This window comes from Theropithecus gelada, chromosome 18 (genome assembly GCF_003255815.1).
Source record: "Theropithecus gelada isolate Dixy chromosome 18, Tgel_1.0, whole genome shotgun sequence".
NCBI classification, from domain to species: Eukaryota; Metazoa; Chordata; class Mammalia; order Primates; family Cercopithecidae; genus Theropithecus; species Theropithecus gelada.
In genome coordinates, this window is record NC_037686.1 from 16,144,687 (window position 1) to 16,170,188 (window position 25,502).

Sequence of the window (25,502 nt, forward strand, 5' to 3'; positions counted from 1 at the left end):
GTAATGTTTGTTTAAAGTTGAGTCCTCTTTATTTTCATATATAAGCTAAACATTACTTAAGTGCCGACTGTGTTTAAATTATCATGGTAGGTCCTGAGAGGAGACAGAGATGAGTAAGATCCACTCTCTGTCCTCAAAGAAGTGCCTGTCTAATGAGGACAATCTACACAGCATGTAATTTATTTTTATTTTTATTTGTCTTGAGACAGAATCTCACTCAGTCACCCAGGCTGGAGTGCAGTGGTACAATCACGGCTCACTGCAGCCTCGAACTCCCAGGCTTAGGCGATCCTCCTACCTCAGCCTCCCGAGTAGGTGGGACCACAGGCATGCGCCACCATGCCCGGCTAATTTTTGTAGTTTTTGTAGAGATGGGGACTCATCACATTGTCCTGGCTTGTCTTGAACTGCTGGGCTCAAGCAATCCGCCCGCCTTGGCCTGCCAAAGTGCTGGGATTATAGACATGAACCACCTGTAATCCCAGGTGGTTCCACCTGGGATTGGTCCACTTGGGCTTATTGGTCCACTTGGGCTGCCGTAACAAGACACCAAAGACTGGGTGGCTTAAGGAACAGAAATGCATTTTCTCACAGTTGTAGAGTCTGGGAGTTTGAGACCAGGGAGCCAGCATGGTTGAGATCTGGTGAGGGCTGGCTCTCTTCCTGGCTTGTGGATAGCTGCTTTCTGGCCATGTTCTCACATGGTCTTTTCTCTGAGTGTGAGGGGCACATGTGGGAGAGTGAGATCTCTTTCTTCCCTTTCTTATAACGCCACCAACCCTCTTGGATTAGGATCCCATCCTTATGACCTCATTTAAACTCAGTTACCTCCTAAAAGCCCTGTATCCAGATATAGTCAAATTAGGGGTTAAGGTTTCAACATAGGACTTTTTGGGGGACACAGTTCAGACCATAGCAACAGAGATACATGGCACTTACTTAGGACCCCCAGGGTGCCAGGTGCTGTGCTGGCATCCTCATTCAGTCCCCCCATGCACCTGTAAGAAAGGTACTATCATTTCCCCCTACTTTAGAGATGATGAAACTGCAACTCAAAAGAATTACTTTTCAAGGATACTTCACTTAGCAGAGCCAGGACTTACCAGGGCTTTGGGAATTGAGGGAATGTCAGAGGAGGTTCCTTGAGGATGAGCAGGGAAGTCTCCCAGGGTACTGGGGTGGAGCCAGCATCCTCAGACTAGGCATGTGTTATATTCAGGGTCAAGCTGTTCTGTGGCCGCACAAAGAGATGTGTATTCAGAGGAATGATGGAGGTGGACACACATGATAGGTGGGTCTGTGTTCTATGTAGAACCATGGATTTTACCCCTTTCCACTTGGGTGATAAGGAGCCATTGGTAGGTTTTTGTTTTGTTTTGTTTGTGGGGATAGGGTCTCGCTGTGTTGCCCAGGTTGGTCTCAAACTCCTGGCCTCAAGCGATCCTCTTGCCTTGGTCCCAAACTCCTGGCCTCAAGCGGTCCTCTTGCCTTGGCCTCCCAAAGTGCTAGGATTATAGGTGTGAGCTGCTATGCCTGGCACCATTGGTGGTTTTTAAGCAGAGGAGTGACATGGATTTGTGTTTTAGAAAACGAATTCTGGGAACACTGTACACAATAAGTCTGGAGGAAAGAAACCAAGTTAGGGAGCGATTGTCATAGCTCACATAGGGGCTGGGGAGAGCAGGGGAAATACATGTGAAATGTTACAGGAGGTGGATTCAACAGAACTCCTGTTTGGTTTCAATTTGAGTTTTGGTTGTGGTTGGGAGGAAGAAGGAGGAATTGAGGATGTTTGGGGTCACTCGTTGGATGGTGCGGCCATTCAGAGCAAGAGAGAGAATACAGGAAGAGGAGCAAATCTGAAGGATTAAGCAATGTTATAATTTCTTTACCAATTTGTCACCAATTGGGAAATGTTACACCAATTATTTTAACTCTCTTGGGAAAGAAATGTATGTAGTACTGAATGAAAATGGACTTGAAGTAACTGGAGGCCTCTTGATTGGGACCATGATTGGGACCACTAGTGATGATTTATTATAATTTAAGAAGTCAGTTAAAGCAGGGGATTCTAAAATGAATTAATATCAAATAAACATTTTATTACTTTTGATGTGGGGCTGGGGCTTTTACTTTGTGAGTTTGGTGATGGATTTTTAATTTGACTTTCTTGCATAAGCCACATCTATAATACATTCCTGTGTCTTTCAGTATTGGGATCACTTGTGAAGCAATATTGGGTAAATGCCCTTTAGTTTTACAAGCCTTTTCCACTTATCTTGCTTTCACCTAACCCTAACGTAACTTTTAAAGTCATCTGCCACTTTCAAATCTTTTCAAAGCATTTATTTTTATAAATGTCATGTTTTTTCACACCCTTATTTCATGTAGTTACATAATAAACAATGAATTATGTAGTTGTCATTTAACAAGGCTCCATATATTTTTATATAACAGTTGGACAATAGGATAATCACATTTGGAAATAATCAGTAGAGACTCTCAGTAAGCATATAGCTTAACTAGTAAAGAAAAAAGCCCACTAGCTTGAGTATTCAATAGGTGAAGGGCATCTAGCTCTCTCTCTGTCTCTCTCTCTCTCTCTGACATTAGTTAATCCAGATATTTAGGTGAGTGGAGATTGGTTAAGTGAGTTTCCACTGTGTGTTACTTTTTGTGTGCATGTGTGTATATAACACAAGGGCCAGTGTAGACATCAGTGTGAAATGGTGGTACTATATTTTTGGAGGGCTACATTATAAATTACTGATTATTTCTAGAACAGTTACAAACAGGAAATATAGATTGTAGGAGGGATTATGCAATGATAGTTTAAAATGAAAGTGGTGTTAGTGGAATTTTGCTTTAGCTACAGTAGTGAAACAAAGTGGATTGAGTTCAGGGAAAAAAGTAGGGGATCTGAGGGTCTATTGGATTACTAGAGAGAGATGAATGGAAGTATTTCCTTCTGAAAATCAGATTTACATGTCATTTCATAATTCATGCCTGCATAGACCCCTAATGCCATCAGTTAAAATTATCATTGCTTGAAAGTGAGCCCACCTACTTTCTGGCCATGCTAAAAGCACAGCTAATTATAGCATCTAAAACAGCTTGCACATACAGTCCATTATAGTAGGAACTCAGTTATTTTCCCTTGATGATTAGCATTGATTTGCTAGCACAGGAAGATAAAGCTGGAGGCTTTTGAGAACTCTGGGCTCCACCATGTAGCAAGCCTGTGTCTGATGGAGCTCTGGTGGATGGGTGGGTAGTGGAGAAAGCACTAGCCAATAGTCCAGTGGCGTGTTAACCATGTAAGAGAAGGGCCAAGAGTGTCATTTGCCACCTTAAGAGACCAAGCAAATTATTATAGAATGCAACAGGTTCCCTGGTTCATGGTCCTTCAGGAATATTGGCCTCTGTCATTAGGTTAGGAATAGCTAGTAATCATGAAATATTTTAGGGACCTCTCTCCTCTTATCTGTTTCCCTGATTTGCTTTAGTTATTTTAATAATGGAGAGAAATTGAGCCTCTTAATACTTTTAATGGGTGTATTATATTACTTTTTCTTTTAACAATTTAAATTAGTTTAAATATACAAAAGTGCAGCATATTATAAACAAATATAGATGTCCTTTGTACTCAGAATTATGTTTTGAAAAATGTTAACATTTGTAAACATTTGCCATAATCTCCTCTGATATCTTTAGAGGAATAAGACATTACAGATACTTCCCTTTCAGCCCGGCATGATTGCATTTTTCCTCTTTCCCTCTCCATAGGTCACCAGTGTCATCAAGCTGGTATGTGTCTTTTCCATCCATATGTTATACTTTAAATGCATATTTTTAACCATTAACAACATGCAGGTTTCTGTTTTCAAATTAGCATAAGTATCCTTTGCAGTTTGTATTTTTCACCCGATTTTTAAGTTTTGAAGTCGACCCATGTTGATATATGTTATAAAACAAGTATAATCATTTAAACGTCTAAATCAAGTGTTTTGTTATATAAATATGTGATATACTTAGTCATTACAGGTAACCATTTAGGTGGGTTCTGTTTTCTTAGGGCCTTAACAGTGCTATAGTGCAGCAATCCTCAACCTTTTTGGCGCCAGGGACTGGTTTCATGGGCGACAATTTTTCTAAGGGTGTGGGGGATGGTTTGGGGATGAAACTGTTCCACCTCTGATCATCAGGCATTGGATTCTCATAAGAAGTGCACACAACCTAGACCCACCACGTGCACAGTTCACAGTAGGGTTCGCATTCTTAGGAGAATCTAATACTCCTGCTGATCCGACAGGAGGTGGAGCTCAGGTGGTAATGCTCGCTTGCCTGCTGCTCACCTCCTGCCGTGTGGCCCAGTTCCCAGCAGGCCATGGACCCTGCGACCCAGGGGTTGGGAACCCCTGCTTTAGTGAACATCTTTATACACGTTTTTACGCACATGTGCAAAACATTGCTGGGGTATATGTCTAGATGTGGAATTTTTTGGTCTAAGGATCAATGATACTATACGTTGGCAAATCTCTCTCCAGGAGTTTTTACAGGGGCTTATAGTTTTCTACCCTGTATATGATATGATATATAATTTAAGATGTAAAAAGACTACAAAAGAAGAAATGAATATTCCCTGCATATTTACACAGTGTAAATAAGGGGTGTGCCTGATGACATTTAGGGTCTCGGCAGTTTTTCAATTAGCTAGTCCTTTATTGAACATTTCCTGTGTACTGAAGCACTGTGGAAGTTTCTGGAGTAATTTGAGAGCAGATACCATGACTCTCATAAAAATGTCTGTTCAGTACCTGCAGAGCAGTGCATTTTGGGGATAAAATCAGTGAAACTATGTGGAAGAAATAAGGTCTCATCTCTATTCACAAGAAATTTAGAGTCTACGGCCGGGCGCGGTGGCTCAAGCCTGTAATCCCAGCACTTTGGGAGGCCGAGGCGGGTGGATCACGAGGTCAGGAGATCGAGACTATCCTGGCTAACATGGTGAAACCCCGTCTCTACTAAAAATACAAAAAAAACTAGCCGGGCGTGGTGGCGGGCGCCTGTAGTCTCAGCTACTTGGGAGGCTGAGGTGGGAGAATGGCGTGAACCCGGGAGGCGGAGCTTGCAGTGAGCCGAGATCACGCCACTGCACTCCAGCCTGGAAGCACAGCGAGACTCCGTCTCAAAAAAAAAAAAAAAAAAAGAAATTTAGAGTCTAGCCGGGAGTATATAATATACATATATGAAAGATATACATTAATGGATCAGACTAAGTCGTTGAAAATAATGTAAGTCATAGAAGTAGCTTGAAAATTAAGTTGAAGCAGTGTATGTTGAAAAAAGAATGAAATAAAAAACTACCCAGTGAGCGGGGTGTGGTGCGTATGTGTCTGTAGTCTTAGCTATTTGGGAGGCTGAGGTGGGAGGACTGCTTAAGCTGGAGACTTTGAGGCTGCAGTGAGCCATGATCATGCCACTGCACTCCAGCCTGGGTGACAGAGCAAGACCCCATCTCTAAAAACAAAAAAACTACTCAGTGACACCATTCTTTTTTCCCTGCCCTTCCTTTCCCCATCTTAGAATTAAACATTGAGAGAAACAAGTTATTAGAGCATTCATTCAGCAACAGAAAAATACAGTTAAAGGGATAGGAACAACTCAGGGTCTTCTGATCATGAACCAGGTTGGAGACACTGAGGCCAGATGCCCCTTGGGAGGCAGGGCACCCCAGATGCGTCTTGAAGCCCTTCCCATTTGCCACCTGGGCTGTAGCTGCTCAACACAAGGCTACAAGTGTGTGTTTCCTGCTATCCCATATTCAGAGCTTTCACACATTTCATGGCATGTCATATTCAGAGCTCACCGAAGTCTGTTACTGCACCATTAACTCTTGAATCCATAAAGTCCCTGAGCAAAGGCACATGGGAAGATGAAGGTCTGCCACCAGGCGGTTCTTGGGATGGAGAAAATCTCAGGGGTATGGTATTAAGCTCCATCACAGCAGGCTCAGGAGTGAAGAAGTGGTTTTGCATCTGCAAAGGGTTTCTCTAATTCCTACCAGCTCATTTAGCATTGTACAGGCAGGACAGCATTTTAACTTCTTGCAAAAAGTCTCTTTACCATCATGGATTGGATTTTTCACCTACGGGAATTAAACTTCTCTTCTATAATGGCAGTTGACTGAAAGAGCTTGTGTGTGTGTGTGTGTGTGTTTAATAACCAGTTTTGCCGGAGCCATAGTGCAAACCCAGGAACACTTGTTTTCTTTCTCCGTGCACAGCATGGGGGCAGGTTACAGAGAGAGCATCATGGAAAAAGTCAGATTTTTTCCGGGATTTGAATCAGGAGTCTGAAGAGGAGAGGGATGGATGTGCAGAGGCCGCAAGGCAAAGATCAGTGATGTGGGGTGGTTAAGGGCTTGCACATTTGCTGAGCTGGACCAGAGAACCTGCTTGGAAGAAGTGAGACAAGCCATGCTAGCGATGGCCATGTGCTTGCAGGGGCTCAGAGCCTGCCAGTTACATTAGTTTGCTGTGATGCACAGTGCAAAGAGGCGGCTGGTCAAAGACCAGTGGCATGGTGAAGTGTCTCCAGGGTGCACCGCTTCTGTGGCAGTTTGGTGTGGACAGAGTCCGGCAGGCTCTGTGTAGCAAGCCTGTCATGAGAGGCTAGGACCGAGATGGAGGTTGGTGTGACAGAAACAAGGAAAGGGAAGAACATAGAGCAAGAACACAGGAGAACAAAGAAAGGTCGGGACTGTCAGCCTCCAAAGGCCACTGAGGACGAGGGGCCATCTACTAGAATGGAAAACGGAGATGTACTTCTGGGGAAAGGATCTTAAATTTGGTTTAACAGAGCAGGCCTTCAGCAAATACAAGAATTCTTAATTTCAAGTAGGTAGATATTAGCAGTGTTTTCTAATATTTGTTTTCGGAAAGATTTATGTCGTTTTAGTTCACACCACTCTGTCGGTCAGCATCTTTAACTTACCTAACTTGTTTAGAGGTCCTAACAACACCTGTGATACTCTGCTAGTCTAAGTGTGGTTTGAGGACCAATGGCATCAGCACTGTTTAGGCACTTGTTAGAATATAGAGTCTACGGGCCAGGTGCAATGGCTCACACCTGTAATCCCAGCACTTTGGGAGGCCAAGGCGGGCGGATCACCTGAGATCAGAAGTTTGAGACCAGCCTGGCCAACATGGTGAAACCCTGTCTCTACTAAAAATACAAAAATTAGCCAGGCGTGGTGGTGCACGCCCGTAGTCTCAGCTATTCGGGAGGCTGAGGCAGAAGAATTACCTGAACCCAGGAGGTGGAGGTAGCAGTGAGTCAAGATCATGCCACTGCACACCAGCCTGGGTGATGGAGTGAGACTCTGTCTCAAAAAAAAAAAAAAAAAAAAAAAAAGATAGAGTTTCCCAGCCCACCTGAGTGAGAGTCTGCATTTTAACAAGGGTGCCAGGGGGGACTTGGGGATTTGTGTGCACAGCAAAGTATAAGATGCTCTGCTCTGACACACTGCCTTCCTATGGCTTAAAAATAAAATTATAACTTAAAATATTATGGCATATTCAGTTTTGTTTTCTGAAAGGCTGTAATAAATACCCAAACTACCATTTTAAACGTGCTTATATGATCAGTTATAGAATTGATGATTTAGCAATAAATACACAGTTTTCACTGTCTGTATTTCTACTCTGAAACGTAAACTCCGTGGGAACGGCCTCATTCCACTACCTGCAATGGAGCTGGCACACACAGGTGCTCAAAAAATATTTGCAAAATTTTTAGTAAATAGATGAAATTTAATTATATATTACTGTTTGAAATTACTCCTTCTGTGTGCACATTTTAAAACTATGCCTTATGTTGATCAAATTAAAAACTTCATAAAGATAAATGCTTATTCATTGATAAAGTAGAAGGAAAGAAAAGTACATATATAGAAAAATCACCCTTTACTCTCACTACTTATAGATAACTTTTTAGGGTATTTCCTTCTGTGAATATATATATATATATTCACCTCTGCTCACTGCAAGCTCCACCTCCCGGGGTTCATGCCATTCTCCTGCCTCAGCCTCCTAAGTAGCTGGGACTGCATGCGCCCACCACCAGGTCTGGCTAATTTTTTGTATTTTTAGTAGAGGCGGGGTTTCACTGTGTTAGCCAGGATGGTCTCGATCTCCTGACCTCGTGATCTGCCCGCCTCAGCCTCCCTAAGTGCTGGGATTACAGGCGTGAACCACTGCTCCCGGCCTGTAAATATTTTTACATAGTTTGTCCTACTAAACATCTTATTTGTATCCTGCCTTTTCCATTTATCATCATGATACAGTAACTAGTTTATTGTATGTGCCAAGCTTCAGACTAGACATTTGAGATACTTTTCTTGTTTACTGATTATATCCACATAAGGCAGTATAGTTACATCACATTTTCACATGAGGAAATGCAAGTTGAGAGTTTGTCTATCTTGCTAGTAGTCATAGATTTAGTCCATCAACTTGAGATTTTAACTCGGTAGCATTTTCTAGAGCCTGTACTTTTTCCACCTCACTAGAGTAAGCATTTCCTTAGTTATGACTTTTTGTTGTAAAATAATATTTTGCTAGGTGAATATGTTTAATTTGGCTAACAGTCTCTATCCTTCAATATTCCAGTTATTCTTGTTTCTCAATACTGCCTATAATACTACTATGAATGTTTTTGCGTAGAAATTTTTTCTATATTTTATTTTTCTTAGGATAGATTCTTAGAAACATTTTTAAGTCTCTTGAAATACAGAGAACTTTCCAAAAGATTTGCACCAATTTTCATTCCCACCACTCACTGTAAATATTGTATTGTATATTTGAATGCATATAGACAAAGCAATATGCTGCTTTCATCCTTCCACAGAAAAAATACATTTAAACGTATTTTTGCTTCAAATAATATTACTGTTTCACTTACTTTAATTTACTTTTGTTACTGAAATACTTAGCTTTCCCTAAATATCAGCTTCTCTAGTACATAGAATGTTAGCATGACATTCATATTCTGCCCTGCTCAAAACTTTAATAAAGTTCGCAGTTTCTTAAGAAGATATACATTTACATTGATATATATTTCTTTTCTTTCTTTTTTTGAGATGGAGTCTCACTCTGTCACAGAGGCTGGAGTGCAGTGGCGCAATCTCAGCTTACTGCAGCCTCCACCTCATGGGGTCAAGAGATTCTCCTGCCTCAGCCTCCCAAGTAGCTGGGATTATAGGCGCCCTGCACGACACCTGGCTAATTTTTGTATTTTTAGTAGAGATGGGGTTTCACCATGTTGGCCAGGCTGGTAACTCCTGACCTCAACTGATCCACTCGCCTGAGCCTCCCAAAGTGCTAGGATTAGAGACATGAGCCACCGTGCCCGGCCAATATTGATATATATTTCTTAATATCAGAATTCTTCATAAACTGTGGGAATTTTATGGTTATACAACCCAGCTATTCAACTTTAATATGTATTTAATACCACTTCTCAAAAATCATAAGATGTCATTCTTAGACTATTGTATAGTGTTTCTTTCTTTCCTTTTCTCCCTCCCTTTCTTTTGTCCTCCTTCCTCCCCTTTCTGTCTGCCTTTCTCCCTCCCTTTATTTCTTTTTGGTAGCAGGAAAGCAGATGATATACAGAGAGGAAAACCTATGCTTGTGACAACAGCAAAACCAACCAAAATGATCTTTACTTATATATAGCTTACTTTGATACTTTAATAAAACTATTGAAGAAGGAAGTATCTCCTACTGCTAATATTTGAAGTCATAACAGATTGATATAAAATATAACAGCTCTGTATTGAAGATAGTTCCATAGACGAGATAACAAAAATACAGGAACCTGATATGAGTATTACACATTGTATGCCTGTATCGAAATATTTTGTGTGCCTCATAAATATATACATCTATGTACTCATAAAAATAAAAAATTAAACATTAAAAAAGTATATGAAGGAACACTGTCTTACTCATTTAGCCATGTTTATTTTATACATTGCATGTTTATTTGTAGTATAGCTTTCTCAAATATAATCACAATTGCTTTAATATGACAAAAATTCATTCTGTTATTAAAACAGAACCTCTTATAGGTAGGTTTTATCTATCATATGTATGATTTCTGTGGTCTAATAGTGCCTCTACTAGAATAGAAATTTAAAAATAGCATTTAGTTTAATAATTTATGTGAGACTAATAAACCAGCGATTTTGGAACACAAATACACGTGTGTGCCTTCCACGGTGTGTTATGAAGTTTTGCAATTTTGAAATACTTGATAAACTATAGGACACTATTATATAATTGCATAAGCAGTTAAGGACTTGTGAGAATGCGTTGATTTAGTTAAAATTTAAATTTTGAATACCCTATTTCTGACTTCTTTAAATAAATGAGGTGTTTTTATGCCCTACCTTTTTTTGTATATATGCAAGGCTGCCCATAGCCTGAAGGCAGGGGCCAGTTATGCCTGTATGAGTAGGAAATTAAAGGCCTTTACTATTCTGATTTGAAATTTTGAAAGAAGGACATGATAAATATTTGAGATAAATGTATATTTTTGGTTAAAACATGTAACATTTTTCTCCTACCTCTATTCTTCTGAAATAGAATTAGTTTTATATAGCTTTGAGAAAATACTGCTTGCTCTTTGTGCACTCTGCTTCTGTTCATTAAAAAATCATAAGTGCTGTATTTACCTTTTAAGGTGACGTTTTCATAGGAAGTAGCACTGATTACTGTTTTGAGGTTGTTTTTCTTAAGTGGGCTTTTCAAAGACTAGAAGTTATTTTTAGGCTGAGGTTGGCAATCAGTGTGTAGGTCGAAAAATAGATTTGTTGTTTTCTATTGTAGAAATATATTCTTTGAAACACTGTATTTACATTTTAAATTGGTAAAATTTAACAGTACAGTTATGGAATGAATATGTCAATACATGATTATGTAGGTCTTAAGACGTGTTGGCCAACTCAAGAGAAAATTTTATAATTATGATAGTACTCCTAGCTTAAGAAGTGGCCTTTATAATGTCACCTTTAGTACTTTTCAGCATTCTACAGGTGAACGATTCAAGAACTATATTTGTAAAATGGTGTTTTAAAGAGAGCTAATGGTAAAGGCAGGAAATCATTTAAAACATTTCATATGTTGCAGAGACTACTCAAATATTAATCCTGTTTTCAGGAGTAACTTCGTAGGCAAGGAAAAGATTTTTGTTTATTTAGACCAATTCATTATTTATTAACTCATTCAATAAATAGTTACATTGTACCTACTATATGCCAGGCACTATTTTAGTGAGTTTGTTCACTCAGTAAATCAGCTCTATAACATGGAAAGAAATGGAAACAATGTCACCTATCTCATAGCCACCTTAAATAGCTCAGCATAGATAGCCTTCTGTTCGTTTGCTTCTCAGGCTGTTCACTCACTCACTCATTCTCTCATTCACTTATTCATCAAGTACCCATCGAGGGCATTCTGGGTGCTGAATGCTGTGCCAGGTGGGCACTGTGTGGGTGTGAGTCGTGTTCTGAAGAGTGAAGGCTGAGGATCTTGAGAACCCAGAGGAGGGATCCAGCCCAACCCGAGGGACCAGGAAGGGTGGTCTGGAACCAGCACCCTTTGGACCTAGGCTAGAGGCTGAGCAGGAACCATTGAGGAGAGAGGCAGGAGGTCAGTGGCCCAGGCGGGAACCCTCACACTCAAGCCCCAAAATTTTTAGTTTCTTTTGGAAATTTATAGTATTAAAGTAATAACGGGAAAGGAAATAAAAATGGAAACATTTCCTGTTTTCCCTATTCTTATCTGGAGACAAACTTAATTTTTATGTTACTACTTTCTCTCTTAAATATCCCCTTTCTAAATAATCTGTCATATTAATTAGACTGGATATTCCTAACTCAAGAAAGCATTTGGCAATTAAAAGATGGGGGACTCAGGGTCCAACCATTTTCCTTGGCCTTCATTTTGCTTTCTCTCTCTTTTCTCCCCTCCTTCTTCCCAGGCCTGGCTGGCTGGGTTCTGGACACCATTTGGGGCTCTGAGAGGGTTGTGGCTGCCAGCCCCCAGTCGCCGATGCCTGGTCAGACACTTGTATCCCCTGTCCTGTTCACCATTTCTCCTTTCTTATTGTTCCCATAATTTGTCCTGCTTAAAACTCCTACGTTCTAAGGGACACCCCTGCATTGCTTGCTTTTCCTTTGCTAGACACCTGAGAGAGGCTAAAAAATGAAATGTGGCCTGGTGCAGTGGCTCATGCCTGTAATTCCAACACTTTGGGAGGCCAAAGCAGCTGGATCACTTGAGGTCAGGAGTCCAAGGCCAGCTTGGACAACATGGCGGAATCCTGTCTCTACTAAAAATACAAAAATTAGCCAAGCATGGTGGCCCATGCCTATAGTCCCAACTATTTGGGAGGTAAGAGGACGGCTTGAGCCTGGGAGATCAAGGCTGTAGTGAGCTGCACTCCAGTCTGGGTGACAAAGCAAGACCCTGTCTCAAAAAAAAAAAAAAAAGCCAAAAAACAAAAAACTTGGGCCAGGCATAGTGGCTCATGCCTGTAATCCCAGCCCTTTGGGAGGCTGAGGAGGGTGGATCACCTGAGGTCAGGAGTTCAAGACCAGCCTGACCAACATGGTGAAACCCTGTCTCTGCTAAAAATACACAGTTAGCTGGGTGTGGTGGCAGGTGCCTGTAATCCCAGCTACTCAGGAGGTTGAGGCAGGAGAATTGCTTGAACCCGGGACACGAAAGTTGCAGTGAGCTGAGATCATGCCAGCGCACTCTAGCCTGGGCAACAAGAGCAAAACTCCATCTCAAAAAAAAAGAAAAAAAGTGAAATTCTGTTTTTGTCATCTTGTTGAACTTGTCTGTATTTTAAATTACTTCCGTGATTGAGTATATTTTGCCATACTCGGGATGCATTCTTCATGTACGTGTGTGCTAGAAACGCATCAGTCAGAGCAATAGTCCATAGGAAGTAAGGGTCAAGTAAGGGTCAAGTATGGTCAATAGTCCATAGGAAGTAATGGTTATTATTGTTTTTATGGTACCTCTTAGAGAGCGGCTCAATAATGATCTACCTGTAGATAATTACTACCTCAGGCTGTGGGAATGGACTGTCCAGCCTCCTGGTTATTCTTCCCTTCAGTGGGGAGGAAACCCAGAGTCGACTGACCCCAAAAGTCTTCCCATCCCCTGCCTGCTACGGGCTTACAGCTTCTCTGATCTTGGTGAATTTCATGGCTTCTCCACACCAGCCAGTGAATTACAAAGTCTTTTTGCTGATAAGATGCAAGGCCATATCACAAGCAGTTAACAAAAATAAACAGAAACCGCAGTGGCTGTAAGTGCAAACATCGCTGTGCACACAGGGGCCATGCTCTCTGGGGACTGGTACCCCTCCAGGCCTGAGGTGCCCCTGACCTGCAAGGATGTCTGGGGTGAGCTGGTGGTGGCTACAGACTCCCATATTCCCCAAAAGGGTGGGCACATGCTCAAAACAAGTCTGAACACAAGACTGGACCTATTCCAAACGTTTGTAAATCAAACACTCATAAACTAAATGGCTGGGGTGATCAGTGTTTTAGAGGCATGCCATCCTTCAGATTAAAAGGTCCCCAAAGGTCATGGTTTGAGTCATGTCTGAAAAGCAAATAAAGTCTTTCCATGAATTTCCCCACAGCTATCTTCTGGTAAAGAAAATAAGCACATTTACTTTTGTTAGTAAAAGCAGTTTTACAGGTTCAGGTGATGAAGGTCTTATATCTAGTCATTTTTTGACGCTATGGAGGACAGTTCATCAGATGAAATGGGAAGTATGAATTTTGTAAGACTTGGCTGGTTCACTAAACAAGCATGTATTGGGGACCTGTTAAACTCCAGATTCATTGTAGGTGGTCAGGACAGCAGCATGTAACAGAGATGGGGTCCCCACTCTTGGGGACTTCCATTTATTCAAACAAACAAATAATGATACAAATATCAAATAGTAATAAGTGCTCTGCAGAGAATTAAAATATAGAGAGTGATTGGAGACATATTCATATATCTTTAGAAAGAATACTAGAGAAGGGAAGATCAAAGATGGCAAGTAGCCTTTTTCAGATTTCATCAAATATGGTGTTAGGGGGCCCTCATTTGTCCACAAAAAATATGGTGACGGGATGTTGATGTGAGTCAGAGTAACACCATTTACTCGCTTTGCATCGCTGTTTATTAGAAGGGCCATTTGGACTTTCTAGTTGCCAAACTGGACTGTGTGCTCTGAAGAGTAGGCGTATTCTTGGTCATCTTTGCATCCCCAGCACAAAGCACTGGGCCGGCTGTGTACTTGGTGTTCAGCAGACATGTTTTGAATGAGTGAGTGGAACAAAACTAAATTCATTAGAATTTTTCCTAAAGCCCTAAGTATAGAAAAGGTCACTTTTTATTTATTTTAAACTGAAGCACATTATCCAGTCATGACTTAGATGGGTGATTTTAAAATTAAATGTCTTGCTTTAAGAAAAAATTTATTGCTTTTTTTTAAAGAAAATTTACAGTTTTCTCTTAGATAACTTTGGTGGAGCCAAGGAACAAACTGGAAAACTATAAATTATTTATTAGACTATGATCCTGAATTTTATTGTTTTTGTTTGGCCTGATTTCTTAATCACCTTCCTAGTTATTTGGCTTGGATGGAGGTGACATTTTAATCCTTCCAGAAGCAGGCTCAGTGTCAGCTGTGTACTATGGAAACCACGGAGAATTGGAAATTTATCATGGATCCTTAGAAGATGTGGAGCAGTGGAGTGTGCAGGGCATGGAGTTGGACCTGGGTGACTGTACCTGTCTCTTAGGCCTGTTGGGAGGAGGAGACCTCATGAATGAGATAGAGCCAATGGTATTACTGTGGAAGTGATTTAACTTTTAGGAATACCACAGTAATGAATTTTGTTTTATAATCTGATTTGTAGCAGGATTCAAAAAGAGACATTCCATGGATGCTGTCGAATCATATATGAGACCTCTAAGGATGCTATCTGTAATATATAAAGGAAGCATTGAGAGGACTTTTAAAGTAAGATGCTTTCAGAATAAATCAGATGTTTTCCTTTTGAAAAATATTCTTAATAACAATATGAATAGTGTCAAGAAAAACCCTTCAAATAAACCATTTCCCCTTTTATTTTCCTCGGCCACCGTCTGAGGGAATAGGTTGCTTTTCTTCTTAGACCTTTGATGTAGGGTTTTCCACTTATCACTTGCAAGAGACCTTTCCCTTTTCTGCATATGGAAGATGCTCTGTTTAATAAACCGTTGAATGAATGCCACGTGAATAAGGTGCTGAAGACGTCACTGTTCTTTCTTCCTGTCATAATATAAGTAGAGACAAGTCTTTCTCTTTAGGTGGTGAGTGATATAAAAGCTTTTATGTTCTGTGGCACTGGCTGAACAGATACTCCTTTCTCTGTGATTGCTGCAACATCTTTCAATTAAGGTTGCGACCTCCAAGTTGCTCCCATAATAGTTTCTCATGTCTGAATGGTGTTACAAAGTAAGTGCAACGAATTTGGAAAATATAGCTCATTGCAGAAGTACTAAATTAATCTTATCTATTGATTGTTGCCACAGTGTATTCAAGTTAGAGAACTTGAGATATAGAACAGTAAAAATGAGCCGATAGCCCAGGAACCACAAGAACAGTACAGACTATGTGGGGGCTACGTTCAGACCATCAGTCTCCTGTGAAATTGGGACATTTCAAGGCTTTATTTAGTGCTGACTTTTACGTGTTCAAAGCACATATTTTTAGTTTTTAACTCAGCCCTCATCAGATTATCAGATTCCTTATTATAAAATCCTTTTTTATTTTTCTTGGCACGGTGGGGAGGAGTTAGCTAAGTAGAGAGATTTCACAATTGAAAGGGAAAAAACAATTTTTTAAATAAGAGAATGAGCAAAAGTGGCCTTTCCCCCCTTTTTTTAAATTTTGAAAGGGATGCATTAAAAATCTTATTTATACTACTTATGTGGATAATATAAAAAGTGATCCTCAAATCACTTGCATTTGTTTTTGGAAAAAAATGCAAAAGACTGTCTTGGGGAGTGACCTCATCTAACTGAGGACTGTTCTCTACTTCTTATGGGTTCAGTTCACTGCCAGCCTTGTGCTCAGGGTGCTCTGGGCCACAGCTGGGCACCGCGAGGCCTCAGCTCGCCACTCGGTGAATCACTCGTTCTCACGAAAGTGGGATCTGGCGGTCTTGTGTTGAATCGCCCCATTATTCTGTTTGGTTGACTGGATGATATATTCTAATGAGAAAATTGTGTCAAAGCCACAACCGAACCACAGGGATGTAGAACAAGTAAATCGACTTAAATGATGCATTTTTTTTCTCTAAAAGGAGTGTAAATGCAGAAAGTGTCTGTGGTGACAACTTGAAAACAGAGATGATGATTAGAGCAGTTTCAGTCGTGACTGTTAAACCTCCCCGCTGTACACACGCTTTGCACTGAAGAAGACCCCCTTGATCTTCTTGCCCCTCACAATATTTTTTTCATCTTTTGTCTGTATGTGTTGAAAAATGTATGCAGAACTTTTGTTTTCACATTAAATTCTATCAAAAAACATTTTTAGGTCTTGATGATATTCCCTCTGGTTATTTATGAGTCATTTATTCTATTGTAGAAAGTTTTTTCAATTAATTTTTAAATTGTGGTAAAATATACGTAACAGAATATGTCATCTTACCCATTTTTCAAGTTTACAGTTCAGTCGTGTTAAGTACATATACATTGTTTTGCAACCAGTCTGCAGAACTCTTTCTCATCTTGCAAAACTCCAACTCTGTACCCATTAAACAATAGCTCCCCATTCCTTTCCCCACCTCCAGCCTCTGACAACCGCTATTGTGCTTTCTGTCTCTATGAATTTGACTGTGACAGGTACTTCATAGAAGTGGAATCATACAGTATTAATCTTTTTGTGACTGGCTTATTTCACTTAGGATTATGTCCACAAAGTTCATCCATTTCGTCACATGTATCAGAATTTTCTTTTTTTTAAGGCTGAATAATATTCCATTGTTTGTATATCACATTTTGTTTATCCATTCATCACTTGAGTTGCTTCCGTCTTTTGGCTGTTGTGAATAATGCTGGTATGAACGTGGGTGCACAAGTATCTGTTTGAGTCCCTGCTTTCAATTCTTTTGTGTATATGCCTAGAAGTGGAATTGCTCGATCGTATGGTAATTCTAGTTTTTGAGAAACTGCCTATAGTTTTCCATAGTGGCTGCACCACCTTACACTCCCACCAACCGTATGCAAAGGTTCCAGTTTCTCCACATCCTTTCTAACGCTTATTTTGTTTCATTTGTGATAGTAGCTATCCTAGTGGGTGTGAGGTGGTGTCTCACTGTGGCCTTGATTTGCATTTCCCTAGTGATTAGTGATGTTCAGCTTCTGTTCATGGGCTTAAATAGCCATTTGTTAATCTTCTTTGGAGAAATGTCTATTCAAGTTCTTTGCCCAGTTTTTAATTAGGTTGTTTGTTTTTTGTTGTTGCTGAGTTGTAGGAGCTCTTTACATATTCTGGATATTAACCCCTTATCATATATATGATTTGCAGATATTTTCTCCAGTTCCATAGGTTGGTTGCCTTTTCACTCTGCCGATTATGTTCTGGGAGGCACAGAAGTTTTAAATTTTGATGTAGTTCAATTTATATACTTTCATTACCTGTGCTTTTGGTGTCATATCCAAGAAATTGTTGCCAAATGCAGTGGCATAAAGCTTTTTTCCAATGGTCCATTAAAACCCAATTTTTCTCTATTCTGGATAATGTTGGAACAAACGGCTTCATGCATGTAGTTTTCTTTTCTTGGCATTGTTTTACTCTTCTTTCAGAAGGAAAGATGAAATATCAAACCAGTTTTGTCTTCTTAAAGCCCATTTTTGATGATAACAAGCAGAGCAGAGGATATCACTTGTCCTTTTGGCAAAAATTGTGTTTCTGAAGGCAAGGTCTAAGGCCTTAGAGAAGCATTCAGTGTTGCCCTTTTTGCTAATTGTACAAAGTTAACTCCAGTGCTCCCCCTGGGACTGTGATTTTTAAACAGCATGGTCCCAGAAAGCAGAGCTTCCATTAAGAGCAGCAGGGGTGAGTACATGCAATTTTTTCTTCAGCCCTCAGATCTCAGGTCTCAGGGCTGCAGTGAAAGATGTGAATGACAGCTGCAGGCTGAGTAGATTCAGGTGGCCCCGTGCTTCATTTATAATCCCCAAGAGTTCAAACCCCCCACACATTTGAAGGGGAGAAAAGTCATTCTGGAAAATTCTAAGAACTAAACATTAAGTAAGTTTAGAACATTTTCAGAAAAATGAAAGACAAAAAATTCCAGCTATTCACTACTTTGGGCAGGAAAATTGCATTTAAAGAAACACATTCAGTTAGGGACTGTTTTACAGTAATGATGCCCACTTACGTAAGTGAGAAATGTTCCTTTGAGAATCAAATGTATACATTCTCTTCCACTGCGTTTCAGGAAATAAAATCTTCATCTATCCAATTTTTAATATCTTCAAGAAACCTTAAAAAAAAGTCCAAGGCAATGTTGGTGAATATCAGAATGAGGATCAATTACTTCCTTTCATTCACGACAGGTTTTCTACCTTTGGGTGACTCATACAGAGAGAAAATTTTAGAGTCGTTTTATTACTGATGGTTCATTTTTAAAAAGCAAATGCGGTGAACATAAGAGGCCCTCTCATGAAAGGATTCCAAAAGACACCTTATGTTTTGTAAAACGTATGTCTGTTTTTTAAATTGTTTTTTAGAGACAGGGTCTCACAATGTTGCCCAGGCTGATTTGCAACTCCTAGTCTCAAGCAATCCTCCTGTCTCAGCCTCCCAAAGTGCTGGGAGTATAGGTGTGAGCCATCATGCCTGGCCTTGTTTTTTAACTTTTTATTTTGGAAAATTTTATACATCTTCAAAAGTACGTAGAATAATTTAATGAATTCTGATGTTCTTGTCACTCAGCTTCAATAATGATCAAGTCAGGAACAGTCTTGCTTTGTCTATCTTCTGTTCCCTTTTAATCTCTTTGCCCCAAATTATTTTGAAACAAATCCCAGTCAACATATCATTTTATCTGTAATTACTTTCATATATCCCTCTAAAGAGTAGAAACTCCTTTAAAATATAGCCACAGTACCATTGCACACCAAAAAATGAATACTAATTTATTAATATAATCCAATAGTCATCAATGATCATTTATCTGATTGGTTTTCTTTTTAATATTTTTCTCTTTGTCATAAGGAAAAACTTAGTACAGTGAAGAACTTTTACAATGTAAACACCAGTGTAACTACTATCCAGGTAAAGTTCTCAGACATTTCCAACACTCCAGTGCCCTCCTTTGGGCTCCTTCTCAAATTGATATTTCTCCAGAGGAAGCCACTGTCCAGACATCTGTCATCATCAGAAGTCAGAATAGTGGTTTTGGATTTCATATACATAGACTCATCTAGGATATACTCTTTTGTGTCTAGCTTCTTTCACTCAACGTTATTGCTTATGAGATTAATTCATGTTATTGCATTGAGTGAATATGCTGCAATACTACATCTGTTCTACCGTGATGGATGCTTGAGTTATTTCCACTTTGAGGCTAGTATGAATAACACTGCTATTAACATGGTATATGTGTCTTTTCGGGGAGCATAATCATTCATTTCTGTTGTGAAAATTACTGGTTTACCCAGTAATCCCATGATTGGGTATATACCCTAATGAATATAAATTGTTCTGCCATAAAGGCACATGCATGCGTATGTTCATGGCAGCACTATTCACAATAGCAAAGACATAGAATCAACCTAAATATCCATCAGTTGGAGACTGGATAAAGAAAATGTGGTACATATAGCTGGGCGCCATGGCTCACGCCTGTAATCCCAGCAGTTTGGGAGGCCAAGGCGGGTGGATCACGAGGTCAGGAGATGGAGACCATCCTGGCTAACATGGTGAAACCCTGCAAGGGAGGAGCAAAGTCATGTCTTTGCTAAAGTAAAAATACAAAAAATTAGCCGGGCGTGGTAGTGGGCACCTGTAGTCCCAGTTACTCGGGAGGCTGAGGAAGGAGAATGGCGTGAACCCGGGAGGCAGAGCTTGCAGTGAGCTGAGATCGGGCCACTGCACTGCAGCCTGGGGGACAGAGTGAGACTCCATCTCAAAAAAAAAAAAAAAAAAAAAAGGTAGTACATATACTGTGGAATACTATGCAGCCATAAAAAAGAATGAGATCATGTCCTTTGCAGGAACATGGATGGAACTGGAGGCCATTAGCATAAGCAAACCAATGCAGGAACAGAAAATCAAATACTCCATGTCCTCACATGTAAGTGGGAGCTAAACACTTAGTACACCTGAACACAAAGAAGTGACCAACAGATAGCGGGGCCTGCTTGAGGGTGGAGGGTAGGAAGAGGGTGAGGACAGAAAAACTACCTATTGTGTACTGTGCTTATTACCTGGGTGATGAAATCATTAGTACACTAAACACCTGTGACACAGTTTACCTGTATAGCAAACCTTTACATGTACCACAACCTAAAATTAAAAAAATTAATGACAACTATATGTGCATAAAATTAAACCACTGTTAAATCCATTAGAGGCTAGATGCGATAGCTCACGCCTGTAATCCCAGCACTTTGGGAGGCAGAGGCAGGTGGATCACTTGAAGTCTGGAGTTTGAGACCAGCATGGTCGACATGGTGAAACTCCATCTCTACTAAAAATACAAAAATTAGCCAGGTGTGGTGGCATGAACCTGAGGTGCCAGCTACTCAGGAGGCCGAGACACAAGAATCACTTGAACCCAGGAGGCGGAGGCTGCAGTGAGCCGACCACTGCCCTGCAGCCTGGGTGTCAGAGCGAGACTCTGTCTCAAAAAAAAAAAAAAAAAAAAAAAAAAAATTCATTAGAACAAATAATAAAATTATCAAGTTCATAATTAATAAAACAAGTTACTAGGGTAGGCATATGTTTAGATTTAGTAGACACTGATAAGCGACGTAGGAGAATACTAGTTGTTCCACATCTCACTAACACTTGATAGTGTCAGTCCTTCCTGACAACCTGAGTAGTATAGTGGTATCTCATTTTGGTTTTAATTTGTATTTCCCTGATAACTAATGATTTTCAGCATTTTAAATATGTTTATTGACTTTTGGATACCCTCATTTGTGAAGTGTCTATTGTAAGATTTTGGCAATGTTTTTAGTAAGCTTTCAGTCTTTTTTTTTTTTTTTTTTTTTACTGATTCATGGAAGGTTTTAATGTATCCTGAAGATGAGCTCTTAGTTGGATATGTGTATTGCAGATATGTTCTCCCCGTCTGTGGTTTGCTTTTTCCAATCGCTTATGACTGAACAGAAATTCTTAATTTTAATTGTCTTGATGTCTGGTAAAGTAAGCATCTAGCTTTGTTGCTGTTCTTCAGATTTGATTTGGCGATTCTAAATCATTTACTTTTCCATATAAATTTGTTTAATTTTTTAAACTTTAAGTTCAGAGGTACATGTGCAGGTTTGTTACATAGGTAAACTTATGCCATGGGGATTTGTTGTACAGATTATTTCATCACCCAGGTATTAAACCTAGTACTAATTTTTCATTTTTTCCAATCCCCTCCCTCCTCCCACCCTCCATCGGGCCACTGCACTCCAGCCTGGGGGACAGAGTGAGACTCTGTCTCAAAAAAAAAAAAAAGAAAATGTGGTACATATACTGTGGAATACTCTACAGCCTCAAGTAGGCCTCAGTGTCTGTTGTTCCCCTCTATGTGTCCATATATTCTCATCACTTAGCTCCCACTTACAGATCAGAACATTTGGTGTTTGGTTTTCTGTTTCTGCATTAGTTTGCTAAGGATAATGGCTTCCAGCTCTATCTGTGTCCCTGCAAAGGACATGATCTCATTCCTTTTTATGGTTGCATAGTATTCAATGGTGTACATGTACCACATTTTCTTTATTCAGTCTATCATTGATGGGCATTTCAGTTGATTCCATGTCTTTGTCTTTGCTATTGTGAATAGTGCTGCAGTGAATATACACGTGCATGTATCTTTAAAATAGAATGATTTATAGTTCTTTGGGTATATACCCAGTAGTGGGATTCTTGGGTTGAATGGTATATTAGTTTGTTTTCATGCTGCTGATAAAGATACACCCGAGACTGAGACTAGGTAATTTATAAAGGGAAGAGGTTTAATTAACTCACAATTCCACATGGCTGGGGAGGCCTCACAATCGTGGCAGAAGGCAAGGGAGGAGCAAAGTCATGTCTTGCATGGCAGCAGGCAAAGAGAAAATGAGAGCCAGGTGAAAGGGGAAATGCCTTATACAACGATCAGATCTCATGAGGCTTATTCACTACCATCCCCCCATGATTCAATTGTCTCCCGCTGGGTCCCTCCCACAACACTTGGGAATTATGGGAGCTACGATAAAGGTGAGATTTGGGTGGGGACACAGCCAAACCATATCAAATAGTATTTCTGCCTCTAGGTCTTTCAGGAATCGCCACACTGTCTTCCACAATGGTTGAGCTAATTTACACTCCCACCAACAGTGTAAGAGTGTCCCTTTTTCTCCACAACCTTGCCAGCATCTGTTGTTTTTTGACTTTTTAATAATAAACATTCCGACTGTTGTGAGATGGTATCTTATGGTGGTTTTGATTTGCCTTTTTTTTTTTTTTTTTCTTTGAGGTGGAGGGAGTCTCGCTCTGTCGCCCAGGCTGAAGTGCAGTGGTGCCATCTTGGCTCACTGCAGCCTCTGCCTCTCAGATTCCAGTGATTCTCCTGCCTCAGCCTCCCAGATAGCTGGGATTACAGGCATGCCTGGCTACTTTTTGTATTCTTTAGTAGAGACAGGGTTTCACCACGTTAGCCAGGCTGGTCTCAAACTCCTGACCTCAGGTGATCCACCTGCCGCAGACTCCCAAAGTGCTAGGATTGCAGGCGTGAGCCACTGCACCCGGCCGTATTCTTTTAAAGATAAAAAAACTCAGTGAGTTTGCTTTTATTCTTCCAGTTTGTATTCTGGACTATAGGATTTAAAAGTTTATTTCATCCTTTTTCCTATGCACAGAGTCCTGGGTCCCAACAAACGCTGATATACTTAACTGATTGCTTTCTCACATACTATGACCCAGCAGCCTTAGAATAACAGTACCCACTTGTCCAGTCCAGTAAGAATATGATTAGTGAAAGCAGGTTAAGATTTTTCTTTTGGCCACCTTTTGGGGTCAGTTTTTAAGGCTATTTCACAATAGGGATATACTGTCAGATGACTGTGTTGTAAAGTCTCTTGGACTAGTTCTGCTCTGGTGTTATGTTACCAACTGGATTTGCTTTTAGGGACATTTAAGTCACTTTCTTTTGACTTTAGGGGTTGCATTATTGACATCCAATATTATTGTGAATAACTTTTACATGGTTCCAAAATGAAATCTACAAAACAAGATGTATAAAAGGGAACTTCATTTGCATCCTTGTTTCTTCTTCCCTATTCCCCTCCCTCACCTTATAGGTATCAATTTTGAAAAAAATGTTGTAGATTATCCTACCATTGTTTTTTCAATATCAGCAAATATTTAGTCGTCTTTTTTTTTTTTTTTAAAGTAGGTTTTTCACTATGGTTTATTTCACTCGCCCCAGTTTTTGTATATCTTCTGATATTTAGAAAGGTTTGTATTTGGGTTCTAATGCTTACCTTTACATGCAGCCTTCACATAGCACTCCCACTCCCCTCTTGTTTGGTCTTTGTCTGTTGGTTCCAAATATGAGCAGTATTGAAATGAGCTGGGAGCCTCTTCCTCCCGCTCCACAGCTCCAGTTTTGAACTAATGACCTTCGTACTCTTTGGGAACATTTCCATATCTCCAAAATGAATGCATTTTGTGTAGAGACACATGCATGGTCCACAATTGATTAGGATGCAGTAAGTTAACTTAGGATCACTTGAAATATGTGAAGTTTAAGAAAAAAAAAAAGTGGACTGGGTGTGGTGGCTCATGCCTGTAATCCTAGCACTTTGGGAGGCCGAGGAGGGTGGATCATTTGAGGTCAGGAGTTCGAGACCAGCCTGGTCAGTATAGTGAAACTCCATCTCTATTAAAAATACAATTAATTAGCCAGGCGTGGTGGCACCTGCCTCTAATCCCAGCTGCTTGGGAGGCTGAGGCAGGAGAATGACTGGAACCCAGGAGGCAGAGGTTGCAGTGAGCCAAGATTGCGCCATTGCACTCCAGTCTGGGCGACAGAACAAGACTCTGTCTTAAAAAGAAATGACAAAAAAACCAAGGACCAAGTGAACCATGTTAGATCGAGCTCTTCTAACAGCAAGTGATGTGCAGCCTGAGAGGACAACCGCCCACCCCGAGTGTGTTGTCACGTGCCCGATGCACCCGGTGCTGTGAGGGTTTCCTTGGGCTGTTGCTATGGTTTTTTTCCCCCACTTAAATGATAAGATGGTATGTGAAGTCAAAAGGGCCAGGTTAGGTACCATGAATAATTAATTGCCACAGCTTTCAGAAACCTAATTTTAGCCAAGAATAAGAAGCAGATGTGGCAACAGTAGGCCCTAGTTTCAGCTTCCTTCATTTTTCAAATGGCAAAGTGGCTAATATGTAAGCAGGGAAAGGGAGAAGGAGGGAAAAGTCGCAGTACACAGCACTTGATTGAGACGCGTCTGTTCCTGAAAGACAGAATTCTGTGTCATCCCTTCCTTCACTGACTCGGATTTGCGGAACACCTGCTATGTGTGTAAGGTGGATATGATATGTATAGTAGGGTAGGGTATGCCCTACTATACATACTGTTATGCCCAAATAGTGCTATGGGATGAGAAAAACTAACATGTATTTTGAGGCAGATTGTGGGGATGACAGATGCTACAAAAGTGTGCCGTTTGATCTAGGTTCATGGGTGTGAGTGCTGGTTAGGGATTCCTCACAAGGGAATTGACCTTCCCATTTTTTTTTCATGTTGGCTTAAGTAACCTATTAAATGGGATAAGCAGACTATTATTAACTATAGAATTTAGGTAGGTACTAAGTAGATGAAAAAGAAAATGGTAGCAGAAGGTTAGTGTTAAGTAGAGTCCTGGATGGCACACATACTGTCTTTCTCTGACACACACACAGTGCACCAGGAGAAAAATGAATGTGCATACCCTTTAACTCAGTAATGCTACTGCTAGCATTTTATCCCAAGAATATATTTGACCTTGCCTGCAAAAATGTATGTACAAGATATCCATTAGGCATATGTGTGTACACACACATTCAGACACATGTAAGCGTGCACCTTCTCTTTCCCGTAGACACACACATACTCTCACTTTGCATATATTCTGTATTTATAGTCAGAGATAGAATACATTGTTTCATGCCTT

General features: G+C 40.3%; 1 protein-coding gene and 1 long non-coding RNA gene across 3 annotated transcripts in view; both read left to right on the forward strand.

Annotated features, from left to right (window-relative positions):
• TTC39C (tetratricopeptide repeat domain 39C) overlaps positions 1–25,502 on the forward strand; it is a 141,919-nt gene that overhangs the window by 44,631 nt on the left and 71,786 nt on the right. The gene's annotated exons all lie outside the window — the stretch shown is intronic.
• Positions 6,305–7,391, forward strand: LOC112611627. The gene is made up of 2 exons (XR_003116700.1): positions 6,305–6,407; positions 6,441–7,391. It is a non-coding gene; the product is annotated as an uncharacterized LOC112611627 (long non-coding RNA).